Here is a 6,981-nt window from a genome sequence, read left to right on the forward strand (position 1 = left end):
AGGACTTCATGAAAGACCAAGACCCCATCCAAAATACATCGGCCGTCGATGAAGGCCGACTGGTTAGAGTGGGTGGTGCAGTCAGCTTGGGGGTCACCCTATTGGCGTACCCCTTCGCCAGAATGCGGAACATCACATCACGTTTTTCTTTAGGGTGGCGATTTTGACTAAGAGCATCTCAGATCTCGTAAAAAGGCCCCCAGCTCAAAAAATTCTAGCCGATATGCAGGTTTTATATTTTTGGCGGCCCGAACACGCACCACATATTGGCATGGCCCATAGGATATGCGGCCCCACCGCCGCTATATACATGACATCAGGGAGCATTTGGGTTTAGCCCCCCGATCCACTTCACCGCGATTCGTCTTCTCCACCGCTAGCCTTAGCTAACTCCGGTGAGAAATTTGGTCCTCCTCTCTTATGCTTTGTCCCTTTCTCTAGAAGACTGATGGCCAGCGGTGCTGGTCAAAGTCGTGACGGCCACATCGGGTCACCCCCCGAGCAAGCGTGCATGATACGGCGCAGAGGCCGGCGGTTCCAGCCGCACCTTGGAGCCATGGCGGTCGAGGCAGGTGCAGGACCACGATGGCTCCCTCGGAGCGGCACTCGCAACCCATGGGCCGGCTTTAGTGTGCTCGACGAGTACATCTTGCCGCACATCAAGAGGTCTCGCGCCACTGATGAGGAGGTCGTCCTCGCGGAGCGCGCGATGGCGGGTGAAGAAGATCATTCTCTCGACCGCCTAGCCATCGCCAAAGAGGAGCATGACCTCGACACTACGCTCTATAAGAAAGCCGCCAAGTACTACCTCGGCGTCGACGAGTGAGGAAATCGTTGAACTAGGGGTAATTTCTGGCGCCAAGTATGTGTTTTGTATGTATGCATTGGGGTGGTGGTGAATAATTTCTAGCATGAATTTGTTTTTGAATTTTGCATTATTAGTTTTCGGGATCTATTCTGGCCGAGCATACGCGATAACGTAAAAGTATTTTGTGATACCAAATTTTAAAGGATCTGCCAGAGATGCTCTAGCAGTAGTATATGTGTCATGTGTGGACATGCATTGCATTCTTTTTTTCTTTGGGAAACTTTTCATTGTATATTTTTTTGGGTAAAAGCCAATTTTAAGGAATGTTCACCATATACATGCTTATAATATCTACAACCGGATGCTCCATATCTACCCCAAACATCCAAGCAGCCGTCCCGGCGCTTCGTATGCTACCTTTCCTCCAATCTCTTTGGAATTTCCATATCCTGATGGCCTTGGCCTCGATGGCCTGGATCTGCGTTCTCTCTAGTTCTGGCTTGCTGGTGTCAGTGGTCATCATTGCATGTCGACCCTCTCTGCCCAACGTCTGCTCAACCCTAGCCATCTCCAAGGCTCGCGTATCCGGTGCGGCTCCCCTTCTTGTGGCGGTTTTAGAACTATGACCTCCAATTCTCGGTTTCTGTTTCAGGGCAATGGGATTGCTCAGACCCAGACCAGGGAGAAACCCCTGCTTGGCTTACCGGTGCTGGCAGCGACACCCATGAGCGTTGTCCCCTCCTTGGAGGCGTTGCCATGGCCCCTCTTTGTGTCCATCTTCGAGCACAAGGGGAAACCCTGGGTCGAATTCTTCGGATCCGACGGTGATGGCGCCACAGCGTTAGTATCCTTTTTGAAGGCGTCGTCTTGTGTGCTTGTGGCATACCTGATGATGGATTTATGGATGTCGAATGGTTTGTTAGTTTGTACTACCTCTCAAGTTAGGGAAGTTTAGCTGTGTTGTTTGCTTGTTCGGGCGAGCACCTCATGTCTCTCTATTTTGGGTACCATGTTCATATCACCTTGTATTCGTGCCATGTGTTGTATCTTTCTATTTATCCACTCTAGATAATGAAAAGATACAAAAGCTTTGCATATTTGTGAAAAAATCTATCTATTTCCACGGACTAAGTGAATCCAATTTGTCGGACGTGTCCATGGACTGAGCATCTATAGCCGGACTTGGCAAATCCGGGCTTCGGCCCCTCACAGCGGGCACTGACTGGGCACTTCTCAAATATTTGTCTCTACATCCTAACACCTCCTATATGAAATCTTAAAAACCATGCAAATCATGCAAATAAGACAAGTACATAGTGCGTAGATCAACTAAATCCGTTCCGAGTTACTTGTTGTTGTTGCTGATGTCCACTATCTCCATTCCGAACTTCGGGTACATGGGAGGAAGATGCAACTCCGGCTGCCTGCATTGGCCTCCGCATCCGCGTTGATTCCGGTGTAAAGCGCGCCAGTCGCCACAACTGCCAGTTAACCTCCACATAGGCCTCATCCTAGATGGACTACAAGATGGACTGCTGCTCCGCCATCTCGGCCGCTTGGACGGTCGCAAACTCCGCCTGTGCGTCCTCCATGATGAAGCCATAGTCAGCGCCAGCTCCTCTCCTATGGCTGCTTCGCCTCCTCCTCCTCCCAATATGCCACCTCCATCTGAACCGGATGCTGCTCCTCCCCCTCCTCCTCCCCCCTCTGGCTCCAGCGAGTCCGGAGGCAAGTGATACGTCTCCAATGTATCTATAATTTTTTATTGTTCCATGCTATTATATTATCAATCTTGGATGTTTTATATGTATTATTATGCTATTTTATATCATTTTTTGGGACTAACCTATTAACCTAGTGCCCAGTGCCAATTGTTGTTTTCCCCTTGTTTTTCTCTTTACAAAAAATCAATACCAAACGGAGTCCAAACGGAATAGAACTTTACGATGATTTTTCTTAGACTAGAAGACACCACGAAGCTTTGGAAGGAGGCCAGAAGAGCCACGAGGAGGCCACAAGCCTGGAGGCCGGGCCCTGGCGGGGGCTCCAGGGCTTGTGGCCCCTCGGGACTCCCCTAACCCTAATCCTGGCTCCATAAATACACAAATAGCCCCCCTACACTAGAGGGCACGCCAAAAATACTTTTCTGCCGCCGCAAGCTTGTGTTCTCGTGAGATCCCATCTTGGGGCCTTTTTTGATACTCTGCGGGAGGGGGATTCAATCACAGAGGGCTTCTACATCAACCTTACCGCCCTTTCGATGATGTGTGAGTAGTTTACCACAGACCTACGGGTCCATAGCTAGTAGCTAGATGGCTTGTTCTCTCTCTCTCTCTCTCTCTCTCTCTCTCTCTCTCTCTCTCTCTCTTTGATCTTCAATACAATGTTCTCCTCGATGTTCTTGGAGTTCTATCCGATATAATCTTCTTTTGCGGTGTGTTTGTTTAGATTCGATGAATTGTGGATTTATGATCAGATTATCTATGAATATTATTTGAGTCTTTTCTGAACTCTTTTATGCATGATTAAGATAGCTTTGTATTTCTTTCCGATCTATTGATTTGGTTTGGCCAACTAGACTGATCTATCTTGCAATGGGAGAGGAGCTTTGTGATGGTTTCAATCTTGCGGTTCCTCACCCAGTGACAGTAGGGGTAGCGAGGCACGTATTTGTATTTTTGCCAATAAGGATAAAAGGATGAGGTTTATATCATATTGCTTGAGTTTATCCATCTACATCATGTCATATTGCTTAAGGTGTTATTCCGTTCTTGTTAACTTAATACACTAGATGCATGCTGGATAGCGTTCGATGTGTGGAGTAATAGTAGTAGATGTAGGCAGGAGTCGGTCTACTTGTCTCAGAAGTGATGCATATATTCATGATCATTGCCTTGGATATCGTTATAACTTTGTGCTTTTCTATCAATTGCTAAATAGTAATTTGTTCACGCACCGTATGCGTTCTTTCGAGAGAGAAGCCTCTAGTGAAAGCTATGGCCCCCGAGTCTATTTCTCATCATATATTTTCAGATCTATAAAACCAAAAATACAAAAATACCTTGCTTCACTTTATTTATATTCACTTTATTTTGCACTTTTACTTATCTTTTTATACCTATCTGTATCCGATCTCACTTTTGCTAGTGACCGTGAAGGGATTGACAACCCCTTTTTCGCGTTGTGTGCAAGTGTTTGTTAGTTTGTGCAGGTGCAACTATTGAGGACTTGGGTGTCCTCCTACTGGATTTATACCTTGGTTCTTAACCGAGGGAAATATTTATCTCTACTTTGCCGCATCACCCTTCCATCTTCAAGGGAAAAATCAACGCAAGCTCAAGAAGTAGCAGGAAGACTTTCTAGCGCCGTTGCCGAGGAGGTTCTACATCAAGCCTACCAAGTAACTATCATAAAATCTCATCTATCGCACTTACATTATTTGCCATTTGTTGGAAATATGCCCTAGAGGCAATTATAAAGTGTTTGTTGTTATATTTCCTTGTTCATGATAATCGTTTATTATCCATGCTATAATTGTATTGACCGGAAACTCAAATACATGTGTAGATACATATACAACAACATGTCCCTAGTAAGCCTCTACCAGACTAGCTCATTGATCAAAGATGGCTATGGTTTCCTAGTCATAGACATGAGTTGCCATTAGATAAGGGGATCACATCATTAGGAGAATGATGTGATGGACAAGACCCAAACTATAAACGTAGCATATGATCGTATCAAGTTTACTGCTATCGTTTTCTGCATGTTAAGTATATGTTCCTATGACCATGAGATCATGCAACTCACTAACACCGGAGGAATACCTTGTGTGTACCAAACGTCACAATGTAACTGGGTGACTATAAAGGTGCTCTACAGGTATCTCCGAGGGTGTCTGTTGAGTTGGCATGGATCAAGACCGGTATTTGTCACTCCGTATGACGGAGAGGTATCTTAGGGCCCACTCAGTTATACACCATCACAATAAGCTTACAAGCAATGTGACTAAAGAGTTAGCCACGAGATCTTGTATTATGGAATGAGTAAAGAGACTTGCTGATAATGAGATTGAACTAGGTATGATGATACCGACGGTCGAATCTCGGGCAAGTAACATATCGATAGACAAAGGGAACTACATACGAGATTAGATGAATCCTTGACATCGAAGGTTCGACCGATAGAGATCTTCATAGAATATGTAGGAACCAATATGGGCATCCAGGTCCCGCTATTGGTTATTGACCGATGTCTCGGTCATGTTTGCATAGTTCTCGAACCCACAGGGTCTACACACTTAACGTTTGGTGCGGATATAAGTATAGTTGAGTCATTATGGTGGTTACCGAAGGTTGTTCGTAGTCCGAGGTGAGATATCGGACGTGATAAGGAACTCCAGAATGGTCCGTAGGTGAAGATTTATATATTGGACGAAGGGTGTCGGAGTCCGGAAGTGTTCCAGGGGCACCGAGTTATGGCCAGGATGACCGAAAGGGGTTTCGGGGGGGCCCGACATGTGTTGAGATGGGGGCTCATGGGCCAAGAGGAGGAGGCATACCAGCCCACTAAGGGGCCAAGCCTCCTAGGGGGGCGCCTAAACCCATCTAGGGTTTCCCCCTTGTGGCATCCGACCCCCCTAGAGAAACCCCAGGGCGCCTCCTGCTCCCCCTTCCCCATATATATAGAGAGGTAGAGAGAGGGCAGCCGGACCCCTATGCACCACGGCGCTGCCCCTCCTCTCCCTTGTAGTCTTTCTTTTTCTCCGTAGTGCTTAGCGAAGCTCTGCTGAAATTCCACCACCACCGCCGCCGCCACCACGCCATCGTGCTGCCGGAGGACTCGAGCTACTAATTCACCATTGCTCGCTGGATCAAGGAGGTTAAGGTGTCATTGTGCCGTATGTGTGTTGAACGCGGAGGTGTTGTTCGTTTGGCACTTGGATCGGTAGTTCGCGAGACGTATCGTGATTGGATCGCGAAGACGTTCGACTACATCAACTGCGTTTCTTAACGCTTCCGCTTAGTGATCTACAAGGCTATGTAGATGCAACCTCTCCTCTCGTAGATATTCAACTCTTAGATTGATCTTGGTGAGCGTAGGAATTTTTTTGTTTCCCATGCAACGTTCCCCAACAGTGGCATCATGAGCTAGTTCTTTTCATAGATGACATCACGAGTAGAACACAAAGGAGTTTGTGGGCGTTGATATTCAGATTACTTCCTTCCTTAGTATTTTCTTGATTCAGTGATATTGTGGGATGAAGCGGCCCAGACCAACTTTACTTATCCACGTACATGAGACCGGTTCCATTGACTGACATGTGACTTTGTTGCATAAGATGGCTGGCGGGTGTCTGTCTCTCCCACCTTAGTTGAATCGAATATGACGAAGGCAGTCCTTGTAGAAGGTTAAATAGCAACATGCATATCACCATTGTGGTTTTGCGTAGGTAAGAATCATTCTTGCTAGATACCCATAGCAGCCATGTAAAACATGCAACAACAAATTGGAGGACGTCTAACTTGTTTTGCAGGGTATGTTGTGATATGATATGGCCAAAGACATGATGAAATATATTTGATGTATGAGATGATCATGTTTGTAATAGTTTATATCGACTTGCATGTTGATGCATACGGAAACCGGCAGGAGCCATAGGGTTGTCTTTAGTTATTGTATGACCTGCGTGTCAATCATTAAGAGCTATGTAATGCTTTACTTTATCATTAAATGGTAGAAATAGTAGTAGAAGCATGGTTGGCGTGACAACCCCGATGACGACACAATTATGGAGATCATGGTGTCCTGCCGGTGACGATGGAGATCATGCCGGTGCTTTGAAGATGGAGATCAAAAGCACAAGTTGATGGACATATCATGTCACTTATGATTTGCATGTGATGTTAATCCTTTTATGCATCTTATTTTGCTTAGGACGACGGTAGCATTATAAGGTGATCCCTCACTAAAATTTCAAGATAAAGTTGTGTTCTCCGCAAGTGTGCACCGTTGCGAAAGTTCATCGTTTCAAAGGACCACGTGATGATCGGGTGTGATAGACTCTACGTTCGCATACAATGGGTGCAAGCCAGGTTTGTACATGCAGAACACTTGGGTTAAACTTGACGAGCTTAGCATGTACAGACATGGCCTCCGAACACATGAGACCG

Source organism: Triticum dicoccoides, chromosome 7B (assembly GCF_002162155.2).
Source record: "Triticum dicoccoides isolate Atlit2015 ecotype Zavitan chromosome 7B, WEW_v2.0, whole genome shotgun sequence".
NCBI classification, from domain to species: Eukaryota; Viridiplantae; Streptophyta; class Magnoliopsida; order Poales; family Poaceae; genus Triticum; species Triticum dicoccoides.